Genomic DNA, 16412 nt, shown 5'->3' with positions numbered 1-16412 from the left:
AAGCAAGCTAACACCAAAACATGTGATAGTAAAATTTACAAAATACAGAGATAAGCAAAAAATCCTAAAAACAGCAAGAGAAAACAAATCCCTAACTTAGAAGGGAAGACAAATAAGGGTAGCAGCAGATGTCTCCATAGACTTGGCAGGCCAGAAGGTAGTGGCATGATATATTCAATCTACTAAATGGGAAAGATATGCAGCCAAAATACTCTATTCAGCAAGGCTGGCATTCAGAATAAAAGGAGAGATAAAGAGTTTCCAAGACAAACAAAAACTAAAGGAGTTTGTGACCACTACACTGGACCTGCAAGATACATTAAAGGAAGGGGCGCCTGGGTGGCTCAGTGGGTTAAGTGTCCGGCTTTGGCTCAGGTCATAATCTCATGGTTCGTGGGTTCGAGCACCACGTAGGGCTCTGTGCTGACAGCTAGCTCAGAGCCTGGAGACTGCATTGGATTCTGTATCTTCCCATCTCTCTGACCCTCCCCTGCTCATGCTATCTCTCTCTGTCTCTCAAAAATAAAAAATAAAAAACATAAAAAAAGAAATACTAAAGGGGATTCATTGGGTGGGGAAGAAAGACCAAAATTGACACAGACTAGAAAGGAATAGAGACAATTGCTAGAATCAATGACTTAACAAGTAATACAATCACATTAAATTCATATGTATCAATAATTATTCTGAATGTAAATGGACTAAATGCTTCAAACAAAAGACATAGGGTGTCAGAATGGATGAGATGAGACTCATCTTTATACTGCCAACAAGAGACTCATTTTAGACATAAAAACACCTGAATATTGAAAATAAGGGGATGGAGAACCATTTATCATGCTAATAGACATCAAAAGAAAGCCAGACTAGCCATACTTATATCAGGCAAACTAGATTTTAAAGCAAAAACTGTAAAAGGAGGTGAAGAAAGGCATTATATCATAATAAAATGGTCTGTCCAACAAAAAGATCTAACAATTGTAAATATTTATGCCCCCAAGGTGGAGCAGCCAAATACATAAATCAATTAATAATAAACATAAAGAAACTCATTGATAATAATACAAAAATAGTAGGGGACTTTAACACCCCACTAACATCACTGGACAGATCATCTAGGCAAAAAAATCAACAAGGAAACAATGGCTTTAAATGACATACTGGACCAGATGGACTTAACAAATATGTAGAGCATTTCATCCTAAAGCAGCAGACTACACATTCTTTTCAAGTGCACATGGAACATTCTTCAGAATAGGTCACATACTAGATCACAAATCAGGCCTTACCAAATACAAAAAGATTGAGATCATAGCACGCATATATTCTGATCATGACACTATGAAACTTGAAGTCAACCACAAGAAAAAATTTGTAAAGACCACAAATACATGAAGGTTAAAGAACATCATATTAAAGAATGAATGGGTTAACCAGGAAAGTAAAGAAGAAATTAAAAAAAAAATACATGGACACAAATGAAAACAAAAACATGACAGTTCAAAACCATTCGGATACAGCAAAAAGTGGTTATAAGAGTGAAGTGTATAGTAATACAGGTCTACCTCAAGAAGTAAGAAAAGTCTCAAATACACAACCTGATCTTATACCTAAAGGAGCTAAAAAAAGAACAAGAAATGAAACCTAAAGCCACCGTAAGAAGGGAAACACTAAAAGTCAGAGCTGACTTACATGATATAGAAACAACAACTATGGCAACAAACAGTAGAACAGATCAGTGAAATTGGAGGGGTTCTTTGAAAGAACTAATAAAATTGATAACCCCATAGCCAGAATTTTCAAAAAGAAAGAGAAAGGATCCAAATAAACAAAATCACAAATGAGAGAAGAGAGATCACAACCAACACCATAGAAATACAATTACAGACTATTATTATTTATCAACAATTTGGGCAATCTGGAAGAAATGGATAAATTCCTTGAGACATATAACCTACCAAAACTGAAGTAGGAAGAAGCAGAAAACCTGAAAAGACCAATAACCAGAGAAAAGTGAGTTAATAATAAAAAATCTCCCCCAAAACAAAAGTCCATGGCCAGATGGCTTCCCAGTGGAATTCTATCAAACATTTAAAGAAGAGTTAATACCCATTATTCTCAAAATGTTCCAAAAATTAAAGTGGAAGGAAAACTTCTAAACTCATTCTATGAAGCCAGCATTACCTTGATTCCAAAATCAGACAAAGATCCCACCAAAAAGGGGAACTATTGTCCAATATCCCTGATAAACATGGATGCAAAAATTCTCAACAAAATACAAGCAAATAGAATCTAACAATACCTTAAAAGAATCAGTAACCATGATCAAGTGGGATTTATTCCGGGGTGGCAAGTGTGGTTCAATATTCACAAATCAATCAACATAATATACCACTTTATTTTTTTAATTAAAAAAATTAATGTTTTCATTTATTTTTGAGAGAGAGAGAGACAGCACAAATGGGAGAGGGCCAGAAAGAGAGGCAGAAACAAAATCAGAAATAGGCTCCAGGCTCTGAACTGCAAGCACAGAGCACGATGTGGGGCTCAAATATGTAAACTGTGAGATCATGACCTGAGCAGAAATCAGATGCTTAACCAACTGAGCCACCCAGATGTCCCCACAATATACCACCTTAACAAAAAAAAGATAAAAGCCTTTATCTCAATAGATTCAGAAAAAGCATTTGGCAAAGTACAGCATCCATTCTTGATAAAAACACTCAACAAAAAAGCATACAGGGAACAAACCTCAACATCATAAAGGCCATAAATGAAAGACCCCAGCTAATGCCATCTTCAATAGGGATATACTAAAAGCTTTTCCTTTACAGTCAGGAACAAGGCAAGAATGTCCATTCTCACCATTGTTATCTAACATAGTACTGGAAGTCTTATCCTCAGCAATCAGACAGCAAAATAAATAAAAGGCATCCAATTGACATGGAAGAAGTCAAACTTTCATGCTTCTCAGATGACTTGATACTCTATGTAAAAAACCTGAAAGAGTCCACCAAAAATTGCTAGAATTTATACATGAATTCAGTAAAGTCACAGGACACAAAATCAGTGTACAGAAATCTGTTGCCTTTCTACATATCGATAATAAAGCAGTAGAAAGAGAAATCAGGAAATCAATCCCATTTACAATTGCACCAAAAACCATAAGATACCTAGGAATAAACCTAACTAAAGAGATAAAAGACTTAGGGGCACCTGGGTGGTTCAGTTGGGTAAGCATCTGACTTTTGCTCAGGTCACCATCTTGTGGTTTGTGGGTCTGGGCCCCACATCAGGCTCTGCATTGACATGTCAGAATCTGGAGCCTGCTTAAGAGTCTGTCTCCAACTCTCTCTGCCCCTTACCTGCTTGTGTTCTCTCTTGCTTTTTTCCTCTCTCAAAAATAAATAAACATTTTTTAAAAGAGATAAAAAAAATCTGTACTCTGAAAACTTTATGAAGTAAACTGAAGAGGACATGAAGAAATGGAAAAACATTCCATGCTCATGAGTTGGAAAAACAAATATTGTTAAAATGTCTATACTACCCAAAGCTATCTACACATTATGTGTAATCCATATCAAGATAACACCGGCATTTTTCACGGAGCTAGAACAAACAATACTAAAATGTATCTGGAACCAGAAAAGAGTCTGAATGGCCAAAACAATTATGAAAAAGAAAAGCAAATCTGGAGGCATCAGGATTCAGAATTTCTAGCTATAATACAAAGCTGTAGTCAAGACAGTATGGTACTGGCACAAAAACAGACATACAGATCGATGGAACAGAACAGAAAACCCAGAAATGGACCCACCACTATATGGTCAATTAATCTTTGACAAAGCAGAAAAGAATATCAAATGAAAAAAAGACAGTCTTCTTAACAGATGGTGTTTGGAAACGACAGGACATGCAGAAGAATGAAACTGGACCATATTCTTACACCATACACCAAAATAAATTCAAAATGGATGAAAGACCTAAAAGAGACACAGGAAACCATCAAAATCTTAGAAGAGAAGACAGGCAGCAACCTCTTTGACTTTGGCTACAGCAATTTTTTACTAGACAAGTCTCCTGAGGCAAAAGAAACAAAAGCAAACATGAACTATTGGGACTTCATCAAGATCAAAAGCTTCTGCACAGCAGGAAGGAAACAACAAACTAAAAGGGAACCTTCAGAGTAGAAGAAGATATTTGCAAATGATGTATCTGATAAAGAGTTAATATCCAAAAGATACAAAGAATCTATAAAACTCAACACCCAAAAAAAATCAAATAATCCAGGTAAGAAATGGGCAGAAGACATGAATATAGACATTTTCCCAAAGAAGACATCAGGATGGCTAACAAACACATGAAAAGATTGTCAACATCACTTGTCATCAGGAAAATACAAATCAAAACTACTATGAGATATCACCTCACACCAGTCAGAATGGCTAAAATTAACAACACAAGAAACAAGTGTTGGTGAGGATGCAGAGAAAGGGGAACCCTCTTAAACTCTTGGTGGGAATGCAGCCCCTTTGGAAAACAGATGGAGGTTCCTCAAAACGTTAACATTGGTAATACTCTATGACCTAGCAATTGCACTACTAGGTATTTACCCAAAAGATACAAAAATATTCAAAGGGATACATGTATCTCAATGTCTATTGCAGCTTTATCTAGAATAGCCAAATTATTTAAAAAGCCCAAGTGTCCACTGACTGATAAATGGATAAAGAAGGCGTGGGACACATATACAATAGGATATTACTCAGCTATAAAAAGGAATCAAATTTTGCCATTTGCAATTACATGGATGGAGCTAGATAAAGGGTATTATGCTAAGCAAAGTAAGTCAGTCAAAAAAGACAAATACCATATGATTTCACTCATGTGTGGAATTCAAGAAACAAATATAGGGACAAGAATATAGGGACAAGAAAAGAGAGGGAGAGGAAAACCAAAAAACAGACTCTTAACTATTGAGAACAAACTGAAGGTTGCTGTAGGGGTGTCGGGAGTCGCCAAGTTTTCTGGCTGCCTCAGGCAAGGATTATCACTCTCCGGGGAGTGAACCAGTAAACAAGATTTACATCTGGAGGCTAGGAGTGTGCATTTCCTGGTCCAGATTTTTGGAGACTGTCATGCTGGGCCAGATGTAGAGTGGCCAAGGTGCACAAAAGATCAAAACCGCATTTTGGATTATTCAGCGCTAGCTCCCCCTCCCCAGCATTGCAGAGGCAAGTCTGGGCGCTTCTTTTGATATTCATTTGACTCTGTTTACCTGGTAACCGACCCGGGTCAGTTCCCCGCCCCAAATCGCTATTTAAGAGACAGTGTTTTCTGGGATAAAAAGAAGAATAAAGAAGAGAGGCTTGATCGGAAACCGCGTGTTGTGTCTTCACTCTCTGCGTCTCCTCTCCTGCCCTGTTTTCTCTCCCTCCCTCAGGAAAAGAATCTGAGAGGATTTTTCCGCCCTGCTGGCCGGGGTGGGACACGACATAGGGGAGGTGCGTAGGGGGATGGGCTAAATGGGTGATGGGCATTAAGGAGGGCACTTGTGTGATGAGCGCTGGGTGCTGTATGTAAGTGATAAATCACTAAGTTCTACTCCTGAAACTAATATTACACTATATGTTAAACTAACTGGAATTTAAATAAAAAGTTGAAACACAGAGAGAGAGAGAGAGAGAGAGAGAGAGAGAGAGAGGGAGAGAGAGATTGACATGAGACAGATTAACAAGAGAAAAATAAATGTAATTACATACACAAAGGGGCCCCATAGGAATTTGAGACCCATGGACCTTCAGGGAGCTGAGGCTTACATGCTACCCCGAGCTGAGGAAAAGCAGGTAAGGGTCTGGGACTTCAAAGGAGAGGAAGACAATTCAGTAGCAGGTGGGAAGAGCATATGCTTTGTAAACAAATGTTTGCCATGTCACCTGGAGAAATCCTTCTTACGGAAAACAAATTTAGCTTTGGTAATAGCTCTCTTCCCGGGGCAGTCTCTCTAAATTATTTTGGGCAGTTAAGGGGGAGGGAAAAAGAAAAACTTCTTGAGTCTCTGCTTCTTAAAAATAATCAGCCTAAAATAATGTCATGCCAAAGAGACACATTTTGGGGTGGCAATTTTGCCTAGTTTCTCCTGTCTGATTTCACACGTACTGTCCTCGCAAAGGCTTATCCAACCTTGTCCAATAAATACGGGTCCTGTGTAGGTTTGGGCAAACTGATCTCATGAGAACAGAATAAAGGAAAGATTTTAGGGATGGAAATAATATATACAAATAAATGAGTAGTAGTCATTTTATATAAAAAGCATCATGGTAGAAAAGTCATCAAGCCTCTTTGCTTCAATAAGCACTTTATGACAAAAGCCCCCTCATGGGCTGCTGAGAAAAGACAAACTTGGTAGTTTCCATGGTTATGTTGGGGATGGGGATAGGTTATCCTGATTTTTATGGGGGCAGGTACAGGTCTTGAGCTGCCACTATTTTCTCATTGTATGGACTTGGGAATGTGTTCAGTAATTATTTATGGTATGTTATATTATTGGACTTCTACAGGATGAAGGCCTCTCTGGTAGCGACAGATGGGACACGCTCTCCTCAAGAGTCAGGGCGTTCATGGCATCAGTCACTTGACTGAAAGAGGTTTTTCTCCCCATCAGAAGTTAGAAGAAGGTTCTGTTGGTACTGGTGGGGAAGGGGAGAGAGGAGCCCAGAAACCTCTCTCTTGATCTGGACCACCATGTAGCCAAGATGTCTAGAAGGAGCCTGAGGATGTTCAAATTATTTCCTCCATAGGGAGCTGAATCAGACTTTGGAAGTCAGAACACAGGCAGAGTGAGTGGGGTTCAGAACACATTACCCTCAAATATGGTACGTTAGCCTACTGAATATCTTACCCTGAAAGAATTTGAGAAAAGGACAGAAACAGAAAGTTCACTCTGATTGGCCTCTCCTCCCCAACCTCTTGTAAAAACGCAAGAGTAGGAGATAAATCTCTCATGTGAAAGGTATCCTCCCTGTATGAGGGGAAAGGGAAACATCCTTATCACCAGAAACAGGGAATTCAGAGCTAAGAAGGGTAATAAATAAACCCTTTACCTCTTCACCATTTGCTACCCCTAGCCCAAATCTCTGTCTTGCCTATTTGTCACATATTTATTGTTCCTTTGTCTAAAAGATATAAAAGCGCCCTGCTCTACTCACTTCTGTCTTCACTGTCTTGTAAAGGCTCCCATGTACATGTAACCAATTTAATAAGATTTGCACGCCTTTCTGCTGTGAATCTATCTTTGTCAGTTTCACCTTCAGACCCAGCTGGGGACACTAAGAGGGGCAGGACAATTTTCCTCCCCTATGTGAGAAAGCTGTAAATGTGTGCCAGCCATTTAGGGGAAAGTAAACCATCTCAGAGAGAGTATAAAATAGGACACGATCTATAAGCCTTCTGTGCACACCAGCACATATAAAATCAGGAAATTGTAGTTTATATGCCACAGTTTTCATGTATTTTTATATTTAATGTTCCTGTTTTGTTTTGTTTTTGTTGGTATTTTAGAAAAGTTTTGTGAAAGTTCCAATCTGTCTTAGCTGTGCTAAGGAGGAAACAAAGAAATGAGTTTGTGTCTGCACCTTGGCCAAAATTAAAGGGTGCAGAGCTGAAATACAGGTCAGTGTAAGGTGCTTGAGTGGGCCCCTCGAGTGGGTGCCCAAAAGGTGGGCCCTTTTGAAGATTCTCTTACAAAATAAAAGCGTAGAAGTGCTTCCTTTCCTTTAAGTAATGCACTTGGCTGCTCCTTTCCAGGCAAACCCAGACCTCTAAAATGAAAGTATCATCACGGCCTCAGGAAAGATTCATTGCTGACCTTTAGATGTTTTTATTCCAGGATACTGGATCACCGAACAGCTGGGCAAGATGATCTCTCCCTTTAAAAATAAAATAATATGAAGTGATTTGTGCAACAATATCTGACGACTTCTTTCTGCAAGAGATGTTTATTCAGCTACAGCTGGCCTCATTAATGCATGCCGTCACTAGTTTCTTACCAGCAATTAAAAAAAACATATTTTTAAAAATCTGGAGTGGGCTAATGTTTAAATTTCTGTAATTAACAATGCATGTGTATTAATTATCACGGTTTTACTGCATCTTGTTAAAAACACGTCTCCTCACAGGGGAAAAGTTAGCAAGCTCCATATATTTGTAAGGCAGGATTTTTTTTAAATGTTTGTTTGAAAGCAGGAACAATAGTAGAAAACTGGACAATTTGTGACAAGTCTAAAGCAATAGACTTGGAGGCTGAATATGGAAGAGTGGGTACGAGGCACCCTTGGGACAAACTTTACCTGCATCCAGGCTGCTTAGAATTGGTGATAGTTGTTTTATTGAGTGGATTTCTTTCCAGTTTATAAATGGCAATGACCTTTAGGATTGCAATCCAGATGACATAGGAAGAGTATCATCTGACAAGGCTTGCATTCCCAACGCTAACTATAATTTACGTAACTTCATCGTATTGTCTGTTTCACTTTGTTATCAATGACACCAGAGTTGGGAAATGTGTTCTGTCCCCTCCCTTCCTCTTGGAAGGCGGTTGGCAAGGTGAAGACAGAGAGCTGCTAAGGCGCATCGAGGGCCCCATGTTGAGAATATCACTGGGCGACTCTTCCCGGATGGTGTCCTTCTGATTTTGCTGCAGTCAGTCAGATCCTGAGGATTAACAGCAGAACCACAGAACCAGTTTACCAGTTGGACTCTAGAGTGTAAAATATTGAGGGAATCCGTTTAGTCTGATGGGACTGACAGAAGAGAATGGAAGAATTGTTCATTAATTAAGCAAGGATTTAACAAGCACTTAATATAGGCTTATTGAAGCAAGTGTTACTAGGAAATAAAGGGAAAGCTAAAAACAAGGCCTCTTCCCTCTAACCAAAATCCATGTGGGGAAACAAAACATGGGTAGCAAAATAACCAAGTGGAAAGTCAGAGATGTTTTGGTTAAACTCAGGGTCACATATAGGAATTCAGGGCCAAGGGAGGGTATTTTAACTGAAAGGCTTGTAGAGGAGGTGAGACTTTGGCCTCGTACTTTACACTTAATAGTTGCCACTTTCCATCGAGCGTGTCTAAGGATTTTGAATAATGTAATTCTCCAAGGCTCCTGATAGTTCAATTAGTGGTGGGACAGAAATGACATGCCACTCTCTCCTCTGGCTTAACCGGACTGGTCAACGGAAAGAGGATTGCGCACAGCTGACAGGATTAGTCTACATTTACCAGGTTCTGTAGCTACTCCAACCTCACAAGGAAAACAGCTTTTTTCAAAATAAAGCAAAACCTCGTCTTTACAACTCTGGGAACATATTTATGGACAACTGGAGCTTTCACATCTCTGCTTCATCCAGCTATGCCTTGAGCTCAGCCAACGGCTTTTTAAAACACGCAACAGGCTCTCATTCCAGAGTTGGGAATTCATTTCAGCCATTTCTCTCCATTCTCCAAAGGAACCTGGCCCCACGTGCAGCCACGGCACACACGAGCCCATTAAAAGGCATGTTCTTCAGGAGCTGGAAAGACATAAGCAGAAAAGGAACATTTCAGCTACAGGAGAGTTCAAAATGCCGTAATCACAAGGAACAGGGATTCTAAAGACGTTGAGAGCAGAAGGAATTTGCAACAAATGGAATGCTTGCTTGTCTGATAGGGGATGCCTGTGGATTATCTCTTACTCCGAGAGCCGTGATCTCAAGAGGGAAGTGTTATCTAGTTCTTATCTGTGCATAAGTCTACTATCTTCCCTTTTCAGTTTTCTTTTTGTTCTAATAAAGAAACCACATGGAAGTTTGAGATATTCCGCAGGGGGTGATATGCATCCTGCCTGGTACGCTGTGGAAGGCCTTTTCTGGAAGCCACAGGCACCTCTTGTGTTCCCTCTTCGCCTTCACCAACAACTCTTATTTCTCTCCTGTAATATTATGGGCAAGCCCTGGAGGCATGCGTGTGCCCAGAATGCACTAGGTTTAGCATCATCTGAGCCACTGCGCTGCACCTGGTTTAAAGGGGGCTATAATCTGCCCTCCCCAGAGCTCTGCACTTTATATTTTTAATTTTTATTATGTTTTAATTTTTTAATGTTTATTTTTGAGAGACAGAAAGACAGAACATGAACAGGGGAAGGGCAGAGAAAGGAGACACACAATCTGAAGGAGGCTTCAGGCTCTGAGATGCCAACACAGAGCCCAACACAGGGCTCAAACTCATGAACCATGAGGTCATGACCTGAGTGGAAGCTGGAGGCTTAACCAACTGATCCACCCAGACGCCCCAAGAGCTCTGTGCTTTAAATGGTGCGGTAAGAGATTTCCCAAACACACAGGGAGAAGTTTCCACGTGAGAAGCAATGCTAACTGACTAAATAAAATAGAAAGATGTGGCAGTTGCTCAGTACTTGCTTTGTGGCTAGGAGTCAATAGTGACCAGATTCTCAGCTTTCCTTCTCTGGCAATAAGACTGCTGATTCCAAAGAATAGCTTCATAAAGCATTTATAACAGACACCATATGGGTGTGGGGCTCTTTCTTTAAATTCCTTCCTACAGAGAGCTTATTTTTCCTTGCTCATCCTGTTTTGGGTACTGTTGTATCTGCTTTAAAGAACTATAAATAAAAAACCAAATCCCACAAATTGGCCATAAAAGTCAGAGTTTTATTTTTTATGGGAAAGATGGTTTTTCTCAGAGACTTATGTCTGGTTTACAAATGACAAAGGACTTGCTCAGCATAATTGTCTTTGGGTGGGCTGTTCACACTCAGGGATGCCAGAGATGGGAAGAAAATGTTACTTCTGCTCTGAAATATTTTGTGTGTTTTTATTAAAAAATCTGACTCCAGTATAATTAACATGGAGTGCTATATTAGTTTCTGGGGTACAATATAATGATTCAATTCTATACAGTACCCAGTGCTCCTCATGATAAGTATACTGTTAGTCTCCTTCACCTACTTCCCCCAACCCCCAGGCACCTCCCATCTGCTAACCACTAGCTTGTCCTATATAGTTAACAGTCTGGGGGTGGGTTGTCACTTTTTTGTTTGCTTTGTTTCTTAAATTCCACAAACTGAGTGAAATCATATGATATTTGTCTTTCTCTGACTGACTTATTTTGTTTAGCATTATACCTTCTAGATCTATCCATGTTGTTGTAAATGGCAAGATTTCGTTCTTTTTTTGAACCATTCATGGGTTCAAGCCCCTGCGTTGGGCTCTATGCTGACAGCTCAGAGTTTGGAGCCTGCTTCAGTTTCTGTGTCCTCCTTTCTCTCTGCTCTTCCCCAACATGTGCGCTTGCTCTCTCTCTCTCTCTCTCTCTCTCTTTCTCTCTGTCTCACACGCGCACGCACACACACACACACACACACGCACACACAAATAAGCATTAAAAAAGATTATTTAAAAAGTGCTAAATATTTCAAGAAGTAAACATATGATTATATGGTCAATTAATCTTTGACAAAGAAGAAAAGAATATGCAGTAGAAAAAAGAGTCTCTTCAACAAATGATGTTGGGAAAACTGAACAGCTACATGCACAAGAATGAAACTGGACCACTTTCTTACACCATATATAAAAATAGACTCAAAATGGATTAAAGATCTAAATGTAACCATAAAAATCCTTGAAGAGAGCATAGGCAGTAATTTCTCTGACATTGACCATAGCAACATTTTTCTGGATATTTCTCCTAAGGCAAGGGATACAAAAGCAAAACTAAACTATTGGGACTTTATCAAAGTAAAATGCTTTTTCATAGCAAAGGAAACAGTCAATAAAACTAAAAACAACAACAACAACAACCACCACCACCTATGGAGTGGGAGAAGACACATGCAAATGATATATCCAATAAAGGGTTAGTATCCAAGCTATATAAAGAACGTATGCAGCTCAATACCAAAAAAACCCCCAAAATAATCCAATTTAAAAATGGGCAGAAGCCGTGATCAGACATTTCTCCAAAAACGTCCAGATGTCCAACAGACACATGAAAAGATGCTCAACATCACCCATAATCAGAGAAATGCAAATCAAAACCACAATGAGATACCACCGCACACCTGTCAGAATGACCCAAATCAACAACACAAGAAACAAGTGCTGGGGAGGGTGTGGAGGAAAAGCAACCCTTGTGCACTATTGGTAGAAATGCAAACTGGGCAGCAAAACAATATAAAGTTTCCTCAAAAAAACTAAAAATAGAATTGTCATATGATCCAGTAATTCCACTACTGGGTATTTATGGAAGGATACAAAAGTACTAATTCGAAGCGATCTATGCACCCCTATGTTTATTGCAGCATAATTTATTATGGGAGCAACCAAAGCATCCATCAATAAATGAATGGATAAAGATGTGATACACACACACACACTCACTCACACTCACACACACGCATACAGTATTACTCACCAACCACAAGATCATGACCTGAGCTGAAGTCGGACGCTTAACCGACTGCTTAACCACCCAAGCACCCCAAAATATTTTGTGCTTTGACCTGCATCAGCTATGCTTAAGTTAACAAGAAATTGAATGCTTTAGTGTCTTTTGGGCCTATACTTTCTTTTCTGCCTTAAATGAATAATGCTTCCAGATTTTGCAACAAAATTCATTTGCAGAGCAGAGGCCTGTGGTATACAGAGAGGTCGCAACATCAGTTGGTGCTGATAGCAGGGGAGTTGGCCGTATATAGTGTTTGTATAAGCTGCATTTCTCTCCTTGATAAGAACTAAATGTATTTGCACATTTAGAGATGAGCTCATCATTCCATTATATCATTCTGTAGTCTTAGATCAACTGGACATTTAACAATGTCCCTTCTGTCCAGAAGACACCCCTCTCCCATAAAAAAAAATAAGTTCACTGCCAACTTTCCCATATTTCCAGGAATATTTGAGGTTGGGGGAAATTTAATATATTGTAGAACTTTGTATGCCTTGATTTATCCAAAGGCTTTTCAGACGCCGTTAGTTAATACTGGCATTGTATCTTCCAGTGGTCTGTAATAGCGGCCATTAGCTAAATGCCATAATGCTGATGACTCAGGGGATCCTCAGATTTGTGTCGGCATCTGCACTTGACATTGATGCTCCCATTTCCCTGGACACTCAGACAGATGTACATTTAAGAGCCTATAGCTGGAGTTAGCATCCACGTATAAACTTCATGTTAATTGAAGATAAAAACTGCTTCTCTCCCCCCTCAGGCTGCTGCGGAGCAACCTTGGAGCGTCCCAAGGGCAGAGGTGGCCAGCTGGGTTAGGCACGCCATTTGGCGCATGCACCACAGGGACTCTGTAGAGCAGCACAACCTATAACTCCCAAAGTGAGAATCCAAGAGGGAAAGGGAAATAAATAGATCTCACCTGAAGTAGATTCTAACCAGTCACAATTCCCTTTGGAAGAAACCAGCTCAAAATGTCCCTAGGAGTTACTGAAGTTAGAACAGTCCAGCGAGTACCCCATAAGGACAGGCCAACACAAAAGGAAGGTAAAATTTGGGTGAAATACTCTTAACCCGGCCAAGGTCATTGCTCAAATATGCAATTGTGTGGACAAACGTTTTACAAGTGTGGTCAATGTGTAAATGGGGGATTTAAAGTTTAGCTTTTAAAAAAATTGTTCCCAGTGGTGGCCATCTCCAGAGCCAGAATGAGGGTTGCCAAGCAACAAGAGAAACAAAGGCCAGTTCCAAGAAGTTCATTAATCCTCACAGCTGCAGGCCTTTGCTCGGCTGTTCTCCACCCCAGTGGAAGAGACATTCCCAGTCAGAACCGATCCCTCTTCTCTCTGTCTCCGTCCCCCCACGCCTTCATCTGCCACAGCACTCTGTTTGTACTGTTAGTTTTAGCATGGAATGCATTTTGCTGTTGTGTCAACACTTCCAGTATGTCCATATGTTTTCCAGTTAGATCACTGGCTCCTTTAAGACAGGACTCATGTGTTATTTGTCTTACTGACTGAGTGCCTACAACAACATCCTCCTATACATAAAAGGTTTTATTGAATGTTAACCACACATTCATTATCATCGCCTATCAATGTTCCAGCCTCCCTTTAAGGTCTATCTCAGCTGCTCCCTCTTTCAAGACACCTTTTCTTATCTCCGATGTGTTGATATTTCCCTCTGAATTTCTACAGAATTTCTTTACCTCTTCTATGAAATTTATTTTTCCTTGTATCACAGTTCTTTTACAATGCTCCTTAAGGATAGAAACCATGTCCTCCTTGACTCTATAACCTTGGATACAAAGACTTGCAGAGACTTGCTCATTCACTTACATATTCCTTATATGAATATTACTAAGTAGTAACTCTATGGATTCTGTTCTAGGGCTGAAGGAATAAAGCAAATAAAATAGGCTTGGGTTTTATTCTCACAGAGCTTAAAGTCTCAAGGCAAATTTTGACCAGTAAATAGAAAATTCAAGTTCACTGCTTTGATGGGCTATAGAGAACATGAGAGCACTTGACCTGATTCAGGGGATCAGAGATCTCCTTGAGTAAGTGACACTCATGCTGAATCTTAAGGAATGAAGGAACTGCATAGGCAGGAAGTGAGAGAGAGACTGGTGTATTTTAAATGGGGGAAGAAGCTTTGAAGTTAAGAAAATGTGGCGCGCACACACACACACACACATATATATATGTATGTGTATATATATATATGTATGTGTGTATATATATATATATATATATATATATATATATATATATAATGGACTACTACTCAGTGATGGGAAAGAATGAAATCTTGCCTTTTGCATCATGGATGGAACTGGAGGGCATTATGCTAAGCAAAATAAGTAAGTCAGAGAAAGAGAGATATCACATGATTTCACTCATGAGGAATCTGAGAAACTTGACAGATGAACAAGGTGAAGGTAAGGAAAAATATGATAAAAACAGAGAGGGAGTCAAACCACAAGAGACTCTTAAATACAGAGAACAAACTGAGGGTTGATGGGGGTGGAGGGAATGGGGAATGGGTTATTAAAGAGGGCATTTGTTGGGTTGAGCCCTGGGTATTACATGTAAGTGATGAATCACTGGATTCTACTCCTGAAACCAAGACTACACTTTGTTAACTAGCTTGTGAATTAAAAAAAAATCAAACTGGCTCAAATGAAGAAGGCTGATTTTCTCTGTAAAAGATGGAAATCTACAGGAGCAAGGTGTAAAAAGGAGAGAAACCTAAGTTCATACATAGGACTGAACTAGTAAGAAACACATATTCTGCTTCCCACATAAATTCTCTTTCCCTCAAATACTTCTATTTCTACATTTCTTTCAATGCAAGTCTCCTCATTATCACACTCATAGAAATCTGTTGAGGCAGAAAATAAATATATGTAAAGATTTGATGAAGGTTATGGTGCCTTGAGTCATTTTACTTTCTAGTTGAACAGTTGTTTGCTCAGATTGTTCATCCTTAAGAGAATAATTTGTCACAGGTAAGTTGGCAAGTAAGTAAATATGTGAGGAATAATTTTACAGTGTGGGAGCACACAGACCTGACTGTGACCTGGGCAAAGCTGGTTTCAGGAAACCAGCAGCTAGAGGGCTTTTGTTCTGAAGCTTTACAAAGTTTCGACAGGGAAGGAGGGAATGGAACTATAAACAGACTAACCATATAATTTATAATCCCAATCGGGACACCTTAAGAGTCAAATAGAGAATGCATAACAACTATGTGCCAAGGAAGCAGGAAAAAGCTGGGACCACCCATGTAAACTAGGACATGTTATCATTCTATCTGTAACTAAAGAAATCACAGATTAGAAATCTTAATGTTCAGAATTTCTCTTTTTTTTTATTCTAGACCACATTTTACATAAGATACTCTGAAAATAGTTGATGTTCAAAGAATGTTCTTTTTTTTTAACAAAGTAGATTTTATTTATTTTTTATGTTTATTTATTTTTGAGAGACAGATAGAGCACAAGTGGGGGAGGGGCAGAGAGAGACAGAGACACGGAATCTGAAGCTGAAGCAGGCTCCAGGCTCTAAGCTGTCAGCATAGAGCCCTGCATGGGGCTTGAACTCATGAGCCATGAGATCATGACCTGAGCCAAAGTCAGATGCTTAACTGACTGAGCCACCCAGGTGCCCCATCAAAGAATGTTCTTAACGATATCCTAGAAAACAGGATAACCAAATCCCCTTCCTTCATCCATAGCAAAGTGGGTCTTTCATTTCTAATTACAAAATCTCTAAAAATGCCCAACTACATAGTCAATATTTATATATGGTCTTTGACTCCAGTTCCTTTGACACATAACCCCTAAAACTCTTGTAATTTCCTGAGTAATAGGAACTTTGACACAGGTCTCCTAAATTCCTTGGAATTTTCTA

The 16412-nt window shown here is 39.4% G+C and overlaps 1 long non-coding RNA gene across 1 annotated transcript; it reads right to left on the bottom strand.

Annotated features, from left to right (window-relative positions):
* Positions 1–7978: 7978 nt before the first annotated feature.
* LOC115288250 lies at positions 7979–13688 on the bottom strand. Its single transcript, XR_003906906.1, has 3 exons — positions 13424–13688; positions 9280–9569; positions 7979–8758 (listed from the first exon to the last, which is right to left on the bottom strand). It is a non-coding gene; the product is annotated as an uncharacterized LOC115288250 (long non-coding RNA).
* Positions 13689–16412: the final 2724 nt, after the last annotated feature.

This window comes from Suricata suricatta, chromosome 3 (assembly GCF_006229205.1).
Source record: "Suricata suricatta isolate VVHF042 chromosome 3, meerkat_22Aug2017_6uvM2_HiC, whole genome shotgun sequence".
Classification (NCBI taxonomy): domain Eukaryota; kingdom Metazoa; phylum Chordata; class Mammalia; order Carnivora; family Herpestidae; genus Suricata; species Suricata suricatta.
Note: the sequence above shows the minus strand (reverse complement) of the source record. Positions and strands in the feature narration are given on the sequence as shown.